Source organism: Bos grunniens, chromosome 21 (assembly GCF_055505025.1).
Source record: "Bos grunniens cultivar Pamir isolate PY7600 chromosome 21, Bosgru_T2T1.0, whole genome shotgun sequence".
NCBI lineage: Eukaryota > Metazoa > Chordata > Mammalia > Artiodactyla > Bovidae > Bos > Bos grunniens.
Window position 1 is genome coordinate 24,902,508 of NC_141185.1, and position 18,046 is coordinate 24,920,553.

The 18,046-nt window shown below is 40.9% G+C and overlaps 1 protein-coding gene and 1 non-coding gene across 4 annotated transcripts in view; one reads left to right on the plus strand and one right to left on the minus strand.

Moving 5' to 3' along the window:
- LOC147349248 (histone-lysine N-methyltransferase SETMAR-like) overlaps nucleotides 1-18,046 on the minus strand; it is a 152,740-nt gene that overhangs the window by 125,309 nt on the left and 9,385 nt on the right. The window lies entirely within an intron of this gene.
- LOC147349251 (U6 spliceosomal RNA) lies at nucleotides 17,138-17,244 on the plus strand. Its single transcript, XR_015150784.1, has one exon. It is a non-coding gene; the product is annotated as a U6 spliceosomal RNA (small nuclear RNA).

Sequence of the window (18,046 nt, forward strand, 5' to 3'; positions counted from 1 at the left end):
CTGAGTGCCGAAGAATTTATGCTTTTGAACTGTGGCATTGGAGAAGACTCTTGAGAGTCCCTTGGACTGCAAGGAGATTCAACCAGTCCATTCTGAAGGAGATCAGCCCTGGGTGTTCATTGGAAGGAATGATGCTAAAGCTAAAACTCCAGTACTTTGGCCACCTCATGCGGAGCTGACTCATTGGAAAAGACTCTGATGCTGGGAGGGATTGGGGGCAGGAGGAGAGGGGGACGACAGAGGATGAGATGGCTGGATGGCATTACCGACTCGATGGACGTGAGTTTCAGTGAACTCCGGGAGATGGTGATGGACAGGGAGGCCTGGCGTGCTGCAATTCATGGGGTTGCAAAGAGTTGGACATGAATGAGCAACTGAACTGAACTGAACTGAGGAATGGAAAGAAAAAAGATTAAAGAAAAGTTAACAGAGCTAAAGGGAACTGTGGACACCTTTAAGGAAACCACCATACACACATTACAGGAGTTTCAAAATAAGGGAAAGAAAGGGGAAGAGATTATTTGAAGAAAACAACAGCTGAAAACTTTTCAAGTTGGATAAAAAGCAACCAAGTTGAATATAAACAACCAAACTCAGTGAACTCCAACTAGGTGATCTCAAAGACAGCCACGCCAAGGGACATTATAATCAAACTGCTGAAAGACAAAGACAGAATCATGAAAGCAGCCATAGAAACAACACATCACTTATGTACAAGTGATTCTCAATAAGTTTATCTGCAGATTCCTCGTCAGAAATCTTGAAGGCCAGAAGGCAGTGGACTGATATAGTCAAAGTACTAAAAGATAAAAACTGTCAACCAAGAATCCTATACCTGGCAAAAGTAACCTTCAAAAGTGAGAGAGAAATTAAGATATTCCCAGATAAACACAATCTGAGAGAGTTTATTAACAGTAGCCCTGTCCTACAGGAAATGCTAGAGTTCTGTGGGTAGAAATGAAAGGACATTGGACAGTAACTCAAAGTCATATGAAGAAATAAATATCTCACTGAAGGTATATACATGGGCTAGTATTATTATGAAAGTGCTTTGTAACTCTGCTTTTAATACATTAAAAAAACAATTACTAGTCTAAAAGTTAGCATTATTGTAACTTTGCTTTGTAAATCCACATTTTGTTTCCCATTCAATTTAAGTGATGAATAATAAATAAAAATTATTACTGATTTTGGACACATAGTGTATAAAGATGTAATTTTGTGACACCAGTAACTGAAAGGAATGGGGATGGAGCTGTACCAGAAGAAGAGTGCTTGTATGTTATTGAATTTAAACTGGTATAAATTCAAATTAGAATGCTGCAGTTTAGGTTATCAAATGTAATCCTCATGGTAACCACAAAGAAAATAGTTAAAGAATATACACAAAAAGAAATGAGAAGGAAATTAATATGCTTTACTACAAAAAAAAATCAGCTAAACACAAAAGAAGAAGTGTGGGAAGTGAGGGACAAAAAAGTATAAGGCATATAGAAAACAAACAGTAAAATAAAATTAGCAGTTATTACTCTGAATGTAAATAGATTCAGTCCCTGGGACCCCTGTATTGGGAACATTGAGTATTAGCCACTGGACCACCAGGGAAGTCCCCAAGACTCACTTTAGATCAAAAGACAAAAATAAGTTAAAAGTAAAAGGATGGGAAAAGACTGCAAATAGTAACCAAGAAAGATTAGAGATGGCAATACTAGTATCAGACAAAATGCTTTAAATAAAAAAAGTTTGCAAGAGTTAAAGAACAGTGTATATTAACAAATGTTGAATATATCAAGATATAACAATTATAAAATTTTATGCACCTAATAACAGACCACCAAAATACATAAATTGACAAAATTGAGGGGAAAATAGTTCCACAAAAACAGTTGAAGACTTCAATACTCCTCTCTCAATAACTGATAGAACAAATAGTAGAAGCTGGGTAAGAAGAGGACTTGAACAACACAATAAAGTACTAGATCCAACAGATATATATAATAGAACACTTCACCCAACAGTAAACACATTCTTCTCAAGTACACATGAGACATTCTCCAGGATAAATTATGTTAGGCCACAATTCTCTCAATAGACTAAAACAATAGTATTACCTAAAATATCTTCTCCAAACAAGGAAAAATTTGAAATCAATAAAAGCAGCAAAATTGGAAATTCAGTAAATGTGTGGAAATTAAACAACACACTCTTTTAAAAATAAAAAGGAATCACAAGGAACATTAGAAAATACTTGCAAACTAATAATGAAAACACAACATACCAAAACTTATGCAACGCAGCAAAAGCAGTGCAAAGGGGAAATTTTATAACTATTAGCAGTTACATTAAAAAATAAGAAATTTCTCTTGTTAGATCAATAACCTAACTTTACAACTTACAAAACTAAAAAAGCTAGTGGAAGAAAGGAAATAATAAAGATTAGGGTGGAGATAATCATAATAAAGGGTAGAAAACAGTAGGGGAAAAAATAAATCAATGAAACCAAAAATCCCTTTTTTTAAATACCAACAAAACTTACAAACCTTTAGCTAGAATGACTAGGACAAAGGAGAGAAGACACAAATCACTAAAACAAAATAAATGAAAGTGGAGACACTATTAGTGAATCTACATAAATAAAAAGGACTGTAAGAAAGTACTATGAATAATTGTATGTCCAAAAACAGTATAACCTAGATGAAATGAACAAATTCCTAGACACACAAAACCTACCAAATCTGAATCATAAAGGAATAGAAAAACTGAATAAGGAGACTGAATCAGTAGTCAAACCTCCCCTCCCAACAAATAAAAAGTCCTGGGCTTAATGGCTCAGTGGTAAATGCTACCAGACATTTAAACAAGAACCAATACCAAACATTCTCAAACTTTTCAAAAAATTGACAAGGAGGGAACCCTTCCACACTTATTCAATGAGACCAGTATTACTACAGTACCAACGCCAGAAAAAGACACTGTAAGAAAACTACAGGCTAATATCTCTTATGAACACTGATGCAAAAATCATCAATAAAATACTAGAAGCCAAATTAAGCAGCATATTGAAAGGATTACACAGCATGACCAAGTGGAATTTATTCCTGGAATACAAGGAGGGTTCAACGTATGAAAAATTGACCAGTATAAACACACCACATCAACAGAAGGAAAAAAACCTTCATGATCATCTCAATGATGCAGAGAAAAATCATTTGACAAATTCAATGCCCTTTCACTATATAAAGAAAAGCCTCTCAAACTAGGAATAGAACGAAAATAAATAAATAAAAGGCATCCAAATCAGAAAGGAAGAATTAAAATTATCTTTGTTCACAGATGATATGATCTTATATGTATACAACCCTTAGAGTCCTCAAAAAGCCTGTTAGAACTAATAAATTCAGCAAATAGCAGGGTACAAACTTAACACAGAAAATTCAGTTGCATTTCTATTAATACACTAAAATGAACAGACTGAAAAGGAAACTGTAAAATAAAATATTTAGGAATTAACTTACTATGGAGGTTAAAGACATACAATAAAAACTATAAAACATTGCTGAAAGAAATTAAAGAAGCCATAAATAAATGGAAACACATCCCAGGTTCATGAATGAGAAGACTAAATATTAAATTTTTAATATTTAAAATGCCTATTGTACTCAAAATGATCTACACAGTCAAGGCAATTCCTATCAAAATCTCAATGACAAATGACAAATCTCAATGACAAATGACAAAATCTCAATCTCAAAATCTCAAAAATAATAAAAATCTCTATTTTCAGAAATAGAAAAATCTATCCTAAAATTCATATGGAATCTCAAGGAACCCAGAATAGCCAAAACCATCTTGAGAAAGAAGAACAAAGTTGGAGGTCTCACACATCCTGATTTCAGAACTTACTACAAAGCAATAGTAATCAAAAAGTATGGTACTGGTCTATAGACATACAGACCAACAGAATAAAATAGAGACCTGGAAATAAACCCTTGCATATATGGTCAATTGATTTTCAACAAGGGTAGCAAGACAATTCAATGCGGAAAGGACAATCTTTTCAACTAGTGGTGCTGGGAAAACTGGGTAGCCACATGTAAAAGAATGAAGCTGGACTCTTACCTAATACCATACAGAAAAATTGCAGAACTAAACGTAAGACCTAAATCATAAAACTGTGAGAAGAAAACAGCAAAAGCTTTACTACATTGGATTTGGCAATGATTTCTTGGGGATGACACCAAAGACATAGGCAACAAAAGAAAAACTAGACAAGTTGGACTTCATGAAAATTGACAACTATTGTGCATAAAAGGACATTTTCAACCATGGTTTCCTGCTTCAACAATGCTTGGGCAGGGACTTCCCTGGTGGTCCAGTGGCTAAGACTCCACACTCCCAATGCAGGAGGCTTGGGTTCAATTCCTGGTCAGGGAACTAGATCCCACATGCAGCAACTAAGATTTCAGTTCAGTTCAGTCGCTCAGTCGTGTCCAACTCTTTGCAACCCCATGAATCGCAGCATGCCAGGCCTCCTTGTCCATTACCAACTCCCGGAGTTCACGGAGACTCACATCCATCGAGTCAGTGATGTCATCTAGCCATCTCATCCTCTGTCGTCCCCTTCTCCTCCTGCCCCCAATCCCTCCCAGCATCAGACTCTTTTCCAATGAGTCAACTCTTCACATGAGGTGGCCAAAGTACTGGAGTTTCAGCTTTAGCATCATTCCTTCCAAAGAAATCCCAGGGCTGATCTCCTTTAGAATGGACTGGTTGGGTCTCCTTGCAGTCCAAGGGACTCTCAAGAGTCTTCTCCAATGCCACAGTTCAAAAGCATCAGTTCTTCGGCGCTCAGCCTTCTTCACGGTCCAACTCTCACATCCATACATGACCACAGGAAAAACCATAGCCTTGACTAGATGGACCTTTGTTGGCAAAGTAATGTCTCTGCTTTTGAACATGCTATCTAGGTTGGTCATAACTTTCCTTCCAAGGAGTAAGTGTCTTTTAATTTCATGGCTGCAGTCACCATCTGCAGTGATTTTGGAGCCCAGAAAAATAAAGTCTGACACTGTTTCCACTGTTTCCCCATCTATTTCCCATGAAGTGGTGGGACTGAATGCCATGATCTTCGTTTTCTGAATGTTGAGCTTTAAGCCAACTTTTTCACTCTCCACTTTCACTTTCATCAAGAGGCTTTTGAGTTCCTCTTCACTTTCTGCCATAAGGGTGGTGTCATCTGCATATCTGAGGTTATTGATATTTCTCCTGACACTCTTGATTCCAGCTTGTGTTTCTTCCAGTCCAGCGTTTCTCATTATGTACTCTGCATATAAGTTAAATAAACAGGGTGACAATATACAGCCTTGACGAACTCCTTTTCCTATTTGGAACCAGTCTGTTGTTCTATGTACAGTTCTAACTGTTGCTTCCTGACCTGCATACAGATTTCTCAAGAGGCAGGTCAGGTGGTCTGGTATTCCCATCTCTTTCAGAATTTTCCACAGTTTATTGTGATCCACACAGTCAAAGGCTTTGGCATAGTCAATAAAGCATAAATAGACGTTTTTCTGGAACTCTCTTGTTTTTTCCATGATCCAGCGGACGTTGGCAATTTGATCTCTGGTTCCTCTGCCTTTTCTAAAACCAGCTTGAACATCAGGAAGTTCACGGTTCACATATTGCTGAAACCTGGCTTGGATTAGTGCGGCCAAATAAGTAAAACAATGCTTGGACAGAACAGGTGTTAATCTCCCATGCCTGCTGGTGCTCAGAGCCAGCCCTTCAACCCTCCTTACAGAGCCCCAAAGCCCACACCCCACCGCACCCCCACGGCCCCTGCTGCTGCTCTAGCGCTGGGCAGCCTTCACTTCCTCTCCTTGTCACCTGCCCTGACCACTGAGGTCCCTCACCGGAGGGCCAGAACCACCAATAGGACTCAGAGGCCACCATCAACTGCCAGATCAACCTAGAGCCCTACACTTCCAACCTCTGCCTGTCCATGTCTCACTACTTTGGCTGCAATCGTGTGGCTTGGCAGAACTTTGCCAAATAGTTTCTTCACCAGTCTCGTGAGGAGAGAAAACGTGTTGAGAAACTGATGAAGTTGCAGAATCAATGAGGTGACCACATCTTCTTCCAGGATACCAAGGAACCAGATCCTAAGGACCAGGAGAAGGAGCTGAACACAGTGGAGTGTGTGTTACACTTGGGAAGCGTCAATCAGTTGCTACTGGAGCTGCAAGAACTGGCCACTGATAAGATCAACCCCCACTTGTTGACCTCATTGAGACTCATTACCTGAATAAGCAGGGTAATACAAAGAACTGGGTGACCACATTTACACACGATGGACTTCACAATACTCTGAAAGTGTTTTTTGGGGGGTAACCTTTACTTTTTCTATAGGTTGTACCCAAACATCTACTTAGGTTCTTTTGTACCATTCTTTCAAATGAAGCAATTTGGTACCCCCTCCAAAAAAAACACTTTCAGAGTGAAAATGCAACTCATGAAAGGAGAAAATACTTGCAAATCATATATCTGATAAGGGATTAATATTAAGAGTCTATAAAGAACTCCTAAAACTAAACAACAAAAAACAAATTACCCTATTCAAAAATGGGCAAAGGACTTGAATAGACACTTCTTCAAAAAAGATATTCAAATGGCCAATAAGCACATGAAAAGATGTGCAACATCACTAATCGTTATGTAAATGCAAATCAAAACTACAGTGAGGTACCCCTTCACATCCATTAGGTGCTGCTGCTGCTAAGTCGCTTCAGTCGTGTCCGACTCTGTGCGACCCCATAGACGGCAGCCCAACAGGCTTCCCCGTCCCTGGGATTCTCCAGGCAAGAACACTGGAGTGGGTTGCCATTTCCTTCTCCAAGGCAGGAAAGGGAAAAGTGAAAGTGAAGTCGCTCAGTCGCGTCTGACTCTAGCGACCCCATGGACTGCTGCAGCCTACCAGCCTCCTCAGTCCATGGGATTTTCCAGGCAAAAGTACTGGAGTGGGGTGCCATTAAGGTAACTACTATTTAAAAAAAAAAAATGTTGGCAAGGATATGGAGAAATTAGAACCTGTGTGCATTATATGTGTGACTAAAACATGATACAGCCACTGTGGAAAGCAGCATGGTGGTTCCTTAAAAAAATTTAAATATAGACTTGGCATATAACCCAACAATTCCACTTCTGGATATATGCCCAAAGGAATTAAAAGCAGTGTCTCAAAGACATATTTATACACCCACATCCACAGCAGCTTTATTTGCAAAAGCTAAATTTTGGAAACAACCCAAGAGTTCACGGACAGATGAATGAATAAGTAAAATGTGCTATATGCATAAAGGGAACATTTTTCAGTCTTAAAAAGGAAGGAAATGCTGACATACTCTACAGCATGAATGAACCTGGAGCCTGTTATGCTAACTGAACTAAAAAGTGATGTTGCTCAGGCGTGTCCGACTCTTTGCAACCCCATGGACTATAGCCTACCAGGCTCCTCCATCCATGGGATTTTCTAGGCGAGAGTACTGGGGTGGGTTGCCATTTCCTTCTCCAGGGTTATCTTTCCTACTCAGGGATCGAACACGGGTCTCCCGCATTGTAGGCAGATGCTTTACTCTCTGAGCCACCACGGAAGATCTAAGTCAGTCACAAAAAGACTAGTACTGTATGATTCCATTTGTAGGAGGTACTCGGAGTAGTCAAAATTATAGTAAGTAGAATGGCGGCTGCCAGGGACTGAGGGGAGAGGGAAACAAGGAGTCATTGTTTAATGGCTGTGGAGTTTCAGTTTTGTAAGATGAAGAGAGTTTTGAAGATGCATTGTGGTGATGGTTGCTCAACAATATGGATGTAATTCATACCACTGAACTGTTACTTAAACATGATTAAGATGGCAATTTTTATGTTATGTGTATATCACAATTTTAAAAATTTGAAAAAAGATCAGGGCTAATTCAGGTCAAATCCAGTATGCAAATATATAGACCTTAAGTTTCTAGGCAGTTAGTAAATTAAGCAACAAATTTGACTTACCATCCCTCTACTACCTCTCAAATTCCTGGGGCATATATTTTACAAACAAGCTTCCCTATGTATTCACCGAGTGAGAGAAAAGTATACTTTATATGGGCAAACTGTCTTCAGCTTGAGTGTAGAATAAATGTATTTCACACATGTAAAGTCTCAAAAAATGTACACCCAACTTATTGTTACCAAAGGGATAGCAGGGGATGGGGGAGTGTAAATTAGGATCCTGGGATTAACATACATACATTACTGCATATAAAATAGGTAAACAACAAAGACCTACAGAATAGCACAGGAAACTATACTCTATATCTTATAATAACTTACAATGGAAAAAATATGAAAAAGAATATATGTATATACATATATATGCATATATATGTATATATATGTATATAACTGAATCACTTTGCTGTACACTAACATTGCAAATTAACTATACTTCAATTTTTAAAAATTTACATCCCAACCATTCTTTCTTAGCAGACTACTATATGACAAAAGTTAGCCCTTAATTGCTACTATGAGGTATCGTGTATTTTTTCCAAACTCTTCACAGAACTGATTACAAATCTCCTGAGGAAGGGACCACAGTTTATATTTCTATTACTCAACAGGATTTTGAGACTGTATTTGTATCATGGCAGAGATTCAGTACATGTTGTTTATTCCAGAGGTATTACAAACATAAGTGAATCTTCCGTTAGCAGAGAAAAGGGGAGGAATGGAGTCAGTCAGGACGTGGGGAGTGCTAAGGCTCATTTCTGCAGCTTTTCACCCAGCGGCGCTCCATTAACTGGTCTCACCTAGTCCCGCCAATTTTACCTCTAGTTCTTGCCAACACACACCTTCCCAGAAATAATCACTATTAATATTCTCCATGATCACTAGTCATATTTAATTATAGAATTTAAAACGTGGGCAGTATCTCTTGCTTAATTTTCAAAAATCTTCTTGGAATCAGACAACAAATAGTTGTGCCCCACTTCCAAGGAAAGATGGTCTCTGCAGTTCCACTAAATCCCGGTAGGTGGCGCCGGCACAGTACAAACCAGTTCCAGTTTGCCCTGGTTTATGGAAAGAATCCATCTCCTTTTGCCATTAAGGTTATAAAATGTATTTTTAGTGTGACTTGATGGGTCATAGCTGTAACTTAACAATATCGGAATCAAATTCTGATACCTAATCAAACGGATGTAAGCTCTATTAGATTTCGATTAGCATTCATTCTGATTTGATTATAAGGCTTCAACCATTCAAATGGCTAATAAGGAGACATTTAGATAATTGCAGCTGTCTGGGGTTATTGCATTTGCTATCATTTCCACAGAGTGATTCATGTACAGACTGGGCCATAAAATTTGTTTTTGTTGGTGGAGACAAGAAACGAGGGTTTATTGGGGTGGGGGCACTGTGAAACATTTTGCTGTTGTGGTCTGGCATTTGCGATTGTTTTTTCTTTTTCCTTTTTTTTTTTTTAAATGGCATTGTTTTTTAATTAGAAGGGAAATACAAGTGTAGGGTGCTTGCCATTTAGCTATTTTCCAAAAAGGTAGTCTTGATTCTGCATCCACAATACTGTTTCATTTGGCAAAAGAAGAGAGACATTGGCCAAGTTTCCTTTTCCTCTCTTTTAATTGAACTGACTTTCATTTGAACTGAGCAGATTAACCACATCAAAACTCAGCTCCCGCACAAAGGTCTTCTTCAGTAAGTAGAACTGGGGTCTCTCCTCTCACTTAATGTCCTTCCTAGGTACAAACACTAGAGGTGTTTTACCAAAGTTGCTAGACCACTTAGGATACTGAGACACACTTTAAACATAAAAGGAGCACTTGAACTAACTGACCTTCAAGGTCACTTCAGCCCCGACCACCTAAGATTCTAGAGATCAACAAAAAATGCCCCTGTGCCAAAGAGTCCCCAGACTCCAGGAGTGGGACAGGTCATCTAAGTTCCTAGAGCAGCCCACATGTGGTATATTTTTCTGGATGGGACAGAGTTGCTGTTCCAGAGAGGTGGTGAAACTCACCCTTTACGCTACATGGGCCACTAAGAACCTGAAATTCAAGTCTGGAAAGAAAAGTCATCAGTGAAAACTCATTTGTTCTTAAATCCAATACTTTATCAATTTAACCCACAGATAACTTACTGATTTGTCAATATTAGTATTAGCTTCGAAACTATTCGACTCAAAGAAACAGATACGGTCTCTGAAGACTCAAAACCAAATTGTGAGGGGAGCTTAGAATTCTCTTTTGTTCTGCTAGAAAATACGTCTCATGTCCCGACATGAAAACATAAATTATCATAAATACTCCTCTATTCTCAGAGGCCTAGGATATAACCCCCCAGACCCCAGGACTACATCTTTTTGGTCCTATGTGTTGGGGCAGGACCTAGCCTGAGACTTCACAGACCACAAACACCTTGCTGTGTTATAGATCCAATCCTGTTCGAGGTCAGACTGTGTGTGTCAGAATATAAGAAAATACAAAGCTTTCTTAGCACAATGTTCCATCAAGCCTAATAGTTTGCCTTCTATACATTTGAATATAAATTCAATAATCTTCCAGAAAGACAAAGATCCTAGGCTGTCCTTTAATGCATTGGGTTTTTTCTTTCCCCAGTACAGGTGGTTGTGGGGTGGGCCAGGATCCAAAAGTCCTGACCATAAAAAGAATGCAGACTGACAAACTGAAGGTCTGAGCCACCGCCCAAGACTCATGTGGGTGGGGTCCGTTTTTCCCAGAAGTGCGGACAATGTCATTTGTAATACAGAAAAAATGTGGCAGACACTGCCAGGGCAATTCTCTCAGCATTGAGTGAAGAGATGGGGGTGGGATGGGGCATGGATGAGGAAGCGGGGATGGGGTCGTGCATATACACACGGAGAAGGTGATCAAAGAAACACATTTCCTCCTGGGTCTGTCTCTGCAGATGGGCCTGGGGGCAACTGTTTGGAAAAGAAAACAAGCAGCTGAGCAAACTCCTTAGCCAATCTGTGGAGGGAATTTCTATAACCCTTCAGTAGGGTTATAGGGAGAGCCAGAGCTCAAGTTTGGGACCTAATGTTCCCTTAGCAGTAGATAGTACAGTTTAGTACAAGAGAAATGGAGTAACTTTTTAAGGAGGAATTTCCTAAATGTGAAAAATCCATTCCTAAGATCCCGGCATTGACCCGGCTTTCTGAGATCTCTGACTTCATTTCCTATTGCTCTTCCCCTGACTCACTCCATTTCACCCACACTGCCTCCCTGCCATGTCTCCAAGAGGGCCCACCTCAGGGCCTCTGCACTCACCCAGCTCACTCTCCCCCTTCCTTCAGGTCTTCGCTGTTGCCCTCTCCTCTTCCCAGCCACCGTGCTTAAAACTTCAATATGTCCTCCTGCCCTGACATTTCTACTCCTTTCTCTGACTTCATTTTTCTCTTAAACACTCTCACTAATATATTCTATATTTTCCTTATTTATCTGGTATATTTCTGTCTCCTAAATAAGGTAAGCTCCCTGAGGGCAGAGTTTTGGACTGTACTCCCATGCCAAGAAAAGTGTCTAGAACAGCGTGGGCACTCAGGGCAGAGCTTTGAATGAATCAAGTCCAGTTCCATATTCATACTTTCCGCAGGGACACTGACTCACATGAATTTCTTTCCAAGTGAATTACTATCCTGAGAGTTTCTTAGAGAATGGTCAAGCATCCTGGGAAACCCAGCTGCTTTCTAGAATCCTCCTTACTTTTAAGGGTTTAGAAGCATCTAGAATAGTTCTGTAGTGTGGTTCTCTGCTGCTGTTGCTGCTAAGTCACTTCAGTCGTGTCCGACTCTGTGCGACCCCATAGATGGCAGCCCACCAGGCTCCCCCATCCCTGGGATTCTCCAGGCAAGAACACTGGAGTGGGTTGCCATTTCCTTCTCCAATGCATGAAAGTGAAAAGGGAAAGTGAAGTCGCTCAGTCGTGTCCAACTCTTAGCGACCCCACGGACTGCAGCCTACCAGGCTCCTCTGCCCATGGGATTTTCCAGGCAAGAGTACTGGAGTGGGGTGCCATTGCCTTCTCCGAGTGTGGTTCTCTAGTGGTTCTCAAAGTGTGGTCCCCGCCTAGAAGCAATAGAGGACCTAGAGCTTGTAAGAAAGACATTTTCAAGCCCTACCCAGGACCTACTGGATGAAGATCTCCAGAGGTGGGGGCATGGGAGAAGTGGGGTGAGGCAATCTAGTTTTAAAAGCCCTCTGGTGACTCTAAGGCAAGCTGCAGTTTGAGAACTAATCAGAGTAAACAGCGGAGGGCTAAATTATCTAGAGATATGGATTTTAGTCCTGGTCAACTTAGTTGTGTGACCTAAGTTGGTCACATCCAACATCCCTTAGTTGGGTACATCCCTTAACCTCATCTACCTCGTCTCTTCACCTACAAAATGAAACAGCTGCTAAACTTTTCTTCCATGCTTTCAACGTACTACTGGTAAATCTTGCAATCACAGCCCTGAAGGACCTCTTTACTTAACCTTATAAATGTGTATTAATTCAACATTCTATCATAAGGAAAACTTTCTTTTCTTTCAATCTGGCCTTTTCTCAAGTTTCCTGAATTGGTGAGCAATCTGTACAGTCACACAATCTGGCCACACTGGACGCCTCTTCTGATGACCATCTTCTCATACCTCTCACCTTTTTCAGCTTCTGGGACAGCCCTCTCCTCTGATTTCCCTCCTGTCCCTTGAGCTGGTCTCAGTTTTTTTGCTGGCTTCTTACCCTCAGCTTCTTAAGTGCTGGTGTTCGCATCTTGATTCTTAGAATCTACATGCAATTCTGGGTGACTTTGTCCTCACCTTGACTTCAGCTATTTCTCAAGTAAGCTGACAACTCCCAAATATTTTATTCTCTTAGAAATCTCCACATTCAGCAGACGAATGGATAAGAAAGCTGTGGTACATATACACAATGGAGTATTACTCAGCCATTAAAAAGAATACATTTGAATCAGTTCTAATGAGGTGGATGAAACTGGAGCCTATTATACAGAGTGAAGTAAGCCAGAAAGAAAAACACCAATACAGTATACTAACGCATATATATGGAATTCAGAAAGATGGTAACCACAACCCTGTACGCGAGACAGCAAAAGAGACACAGATGTATAGAACAGTCTTTTGGACTCTGTGGGAGAGGGAGAGAGGGGGATGATTTGGGAGAATGGCATTAAAACATGTATAATATCATATAAGAAATGAATCGCCAGTCCAGGTTTGATGCAGGATACAGGAAGCTTGGGGCTGGTGCCCTGGGATGACCCAAAGGGATGGTATGGGGAGGGAGGAGGGAGGGAGGTTCAGGATGGGGAACACGTGTACACCCGTGGCGGATGCATGTTTATGTATGGCAAAACCAATACAACATTGTAAAGTAAAAATAATAATAATACATTTTTAAAAAATAAATAAAACATTAAAAAAAAAAAAAAAGATTTAATGTCCAGTACCTCAGAATGTGGCTGACTTTGGAGACAGAGCCTTTCAAAAGGTAATGAAGTTAAAATTGGGTCCACAGCATGGGACCTAACCCAGTCTGAAGGGTGTCTTTATGAGAAGAGGAGATTAGGACGCAGACACACACAGAGGAAAAGACTATATGCAGACACATGGAGAGCGTCCCCAGCACCAAGAGAGGCCTCAGATGAGCACAGACTTGTTGATCCCTGGATCTTGAACTTCCAGCTTTCAGAACTATGAGGGAACAACTATGTTGTCTAAACTACCCTCTATGTGGGATTTTGTTACAACAGCCCTAACACACAAATGCAGCCACCAATTAACATCAAATCCTTTCAATCCAGAGGCAAATTCAAAAGAACTATATTTTAGATTTAGAGTGAACTGGTTATTTTATTTCACTGTAACCAATTAACCAATTAACTAGGTAATTGTCTGACTAATGGCTAGATGATAAAGATATTTTATGCGATCTCTCATCAAACTTCAACCAAAAATGTCAGTGCTCTGGAATGACTCTGAACATGCATCTTTGTCACAAAAAAATCATTTAATCCAAAATAAATAACAGATTTTAAACTGGTAAAAAAAAAAAAGAAAGAAATCTCCACATTCAATCACCTGTCATGTGTTTCTAGGTCCCCTGAGATTAAAACATCCAACAGAGAACCCATCACTTCCCCCACCCACTCTTCTTCCAATTTCCCCACTAAGCAGCCCAGGTCAGGAACTAGAAGCTCCTGATGCCTCCTTCTCTGTCCTTGCCCCTCATCCTCTCTGTCCCCACTCTGGGATCTCTTTAGCCATCTCTCTCCTCACTTTCCAGTCACTGCCTTTCACCGGCCGCCAGCTTCATGCCTAATCCACTCCAGTCTGCTTGCCACACTGTCCCCCAAAGCACACTGATGGCAGCCACCATGTAAAACCCCCCAGGGACCTTCCTGGTGGCCCAGCAGTTGGGACTCTGCGCTTCCACTGCAAGGGGCCTGGGTTCAGTCCCTAGGTGGGGAACTAAGATCCCTCATGCTGCTCGGTGCAACCAAAAAAAAAGAAAACAATTTTTTTAAAAATTTAAACAAAATCCCCCAGGGGCTCTCCATAGGTTTCAAGGCACTGTTCTAGCTTCTCTGCTCGGTCACATGGATCTGCCTCATCTCCTTCCTGCCCACACTCTTGTCTCCCCACCCGACACCAGCCCACGTGCAACAGCTTGTTTCACACTTGGGTGCTTCACCACAGACTCCACCTTCTCCTGGCATGTCCTTCTCCCCGCTTTCCTAACTGACTTTCACTTGTCCCTTAAAAGCTGTCCTTTATCATCTCACACCTGTCAGAATGGCCATCATCAAAAAGAACACAAATAACAAATGCTGGGGAGATGTGGGAAGAAGGGAACCCTTTCACACTGCTGGTGGGAATGCAAATTGGTGCGGCCACCATGGAAAACAGTATGGGGGGTTCCTCAAAAAACTACAGACAGAGTTACCATATGACCCAGCAATTCCACTCCTGAGTATATATCTGAAAGGAAGGAAAACACTAATTTGAAAAGATACATGCACCCCGATATTCACAGCAGCATCAATTACAACTGCCAAGATTTGGAGGCAACCTACGGGCCCACAACAAATGAGTGGATAAAGAATATGTGGTGTGTATATATTTGTTGTTGTTTAGTCGCTAAGCCTTGTAGGACTTTTTGTGACCCCCAGGCTTCCCTGTCCTTCACTATCTCCTGGTATTTGCGCAAATTCGTGTCCATTGAGTTGGTAACGCTAACTAACCATGTCATCCTCTACTGCCTCCTCCTCTTTTTGCCTTCAAAATTTCCCAGCATCAGGGTCTTTTCCAATGAGTTGGCTCTTCATATCAGGTGGCCAAAATAGTGGAGCTTCATCTTTAGTCCTTCCAATAAATATTCAGGGTTGATTTCCTTTAGGATTGATATATATGTGTGTGTGTGTGTGTGTGTGTGTGTGTGTATTCCATATATATGGAATACAACACAATGGAATACTACTCAGCCAGGAAAAAAAAGAATGAAATTTTGCCATTTGCAACAACATGGATGGACTTGGAGGGTATTATGCTGAGTGAAATAAATCAGACATAGACAAATACTGGATGATATCACTGATACGTGGGATCTAAAACAATACAACCAACTAGTGAATATAACAAAAGTAAACAGACTCACAGACACAGAAAACAAACCAGTGGTTACAGTGTGGAGAGGGAAGGGAAAGGGGCAATATAGGGGTATGGGAATTAAGCAATCCAAATTACTGTGTATAAAATAAATAAGCTAAAATAAATAAATAAATAAATCAGCTACCAGGATATATGTACAACACAGGGAATACAGGCAATATTTTATAATAACTATAAATGGGGCATGACCTTTAAAATTGTGAATCACTATATTTTACACCTGTAACTTTTATAATACTATACATCAACTATTTCAGTTAAAAAAAAAAAAAACTCTCCTTGACCAACCCTCGCAGCCTGCCTTAATTTCCCTAATTCTATGCTCCCAGAACACTTTGTTCTTATTTCAACTTCAGTCTTTATCACTCCTTACTCAAATCATTCCTGGATCTGATTCTCTCCCCAATAGCCTATAAGTTCCCAAACAGCCAGGAACCTTTTTTTTTTTTTTTTTTTTTGGTATCTTCAGACACCAGCAGTGCCTGGCAGAAAAGTGCTTAACAAATGCTTGACAAATTAATGTTTATTTTTTTATTTATATACACAACACTTTTTCTCTAGGGAACTGCTTTCTTCCTATTAGTCAAGCATGTCAATATGTCACATTTCCTTTAGCATAACCAGTCCTTTGACTAAACGTAGCTGCAGGCAGTTAGGGACAGATGTCTGTGCTGGATCCTGGATCATGAACTAAGAAAGCGAATTTGCTCGGCAGGAAAGACTCTGACGGGAGGCCTGGGGTAAGAAGGAAGGCCAGCCTATCTGTGGGGGCTGTGACATTTTAAAAGCACCAAATTCACTGTCACCTCGAGCTTTTCCTGTGGGGCAAAAGGGGTGACAGGGGCGGGGGCTTTTGTCTTCTCTTGTGGGCAGATTTCCCCTGTGAGTTTTCCTTTTGTGGTGCCTGTGGCCACGAAAGAGCCTTCCCCAGGAACCCCCAACTATTTTTAGCCTCACTTCAACACCCTACAGACAGCACCCCTCTCATGCACCTCTATGCTAATTTTCACTCCTGCTGCTGCCAAGATGAATCACCCAGGGCTGGCCTGATGAACTGCAGACCTGAAGTGAGAAGACAGACTTGAAGTGAGAAGGTAAAACCCTTTAACAGTGGAAAGCTGCAAAGATGCCCTGACACCTAACACATCTAAGCCTCCCTGTGCTTCTTTTACAAAACTGTTTTGTGTATGGTCACATGTGTTATTTCAATGAAATTCTCTGTGATCTGGCTCTTGAGATTTAGAGCCTGCATTGAATGACCTGAACTCCTCACTAGGATTTGCTCTTGAAGGAAAACTCATCTGGGAAATGAATTGTTCTAGATGTTGCCTGAATGAGGTATATGACACACCATCTATCGCTCTTGGGCTTTTTAAGTACTGATTATGTTGGTTGGTGCTCGCTTCCACTGTACATATACTAAAATTGGAATGATACAGAGAAGATTAGCAGGGCCCCTGTGCAAGGATGACACATAAATCTGTGAAGCATTCCATGTTTTTTGGGCTTCCCTGGTGGCTCAGCTGGTAAAGAATCCACCTGCAATGGGGGAGACCTGGGTTCGAACCCTGGGTTGGGAAGATCCCCTGGAGAAGGGAAAAGGCTACCCACTCCAGTATTGTGGCCTGGAGAATTCCACGGACTGTATCATCCATGGGGCTGCAAAGAGTTGGACGTGACTGAGCGACTTTTTTTTTTAAATAGTTGCTGTATGCTTTGTGATACAAGGTCAAGCTCTTGAGATATATTTTGTGTTGAAAATGTTCCTGCTTCTAATAGATCACCCTGGAAGGACAGCTACCCCTCCACTGGGTCCAACCCAACCACGTGTCCATGGGCCTTCAGCCTTGCAATCCATTGATGGGAGCTCTGATGAGGCACCGCCCTGCTGGGCAACCTCTCAATCAACTAGGTTGATTCCCATTCAGCCTTCTTGTCCTCATTCCATTATGTCCCCCAAGGATTTCTGCCATGGGAAATACTCTAGGCAAATGCTTATCTTTCCTCTAACCTAGAGCTTCTGCCTCAACTTACTCTTTGATCTCTTATGCTGAGGAACTGGACTAAATCATAAGCAAGCTTCCAGGACCTCATCTGTCTCTGTACTGAAGATATCTCTGTACCTCATCTATCTCTGTACTCCTCTGAGGAGGAGTCATCTGCCTTCTTATTTATCCTGGGTCCTACCTTAGAGGGTACCCTCAGGGAGCAGAGAGGAAAGAAGAGAAGTGAGGCACCATCTAGGTCTATTTGCAGTCTCTTCACTCCTCTTATTAATGCTCCAGTCCCCCAATGGGCTGAGTT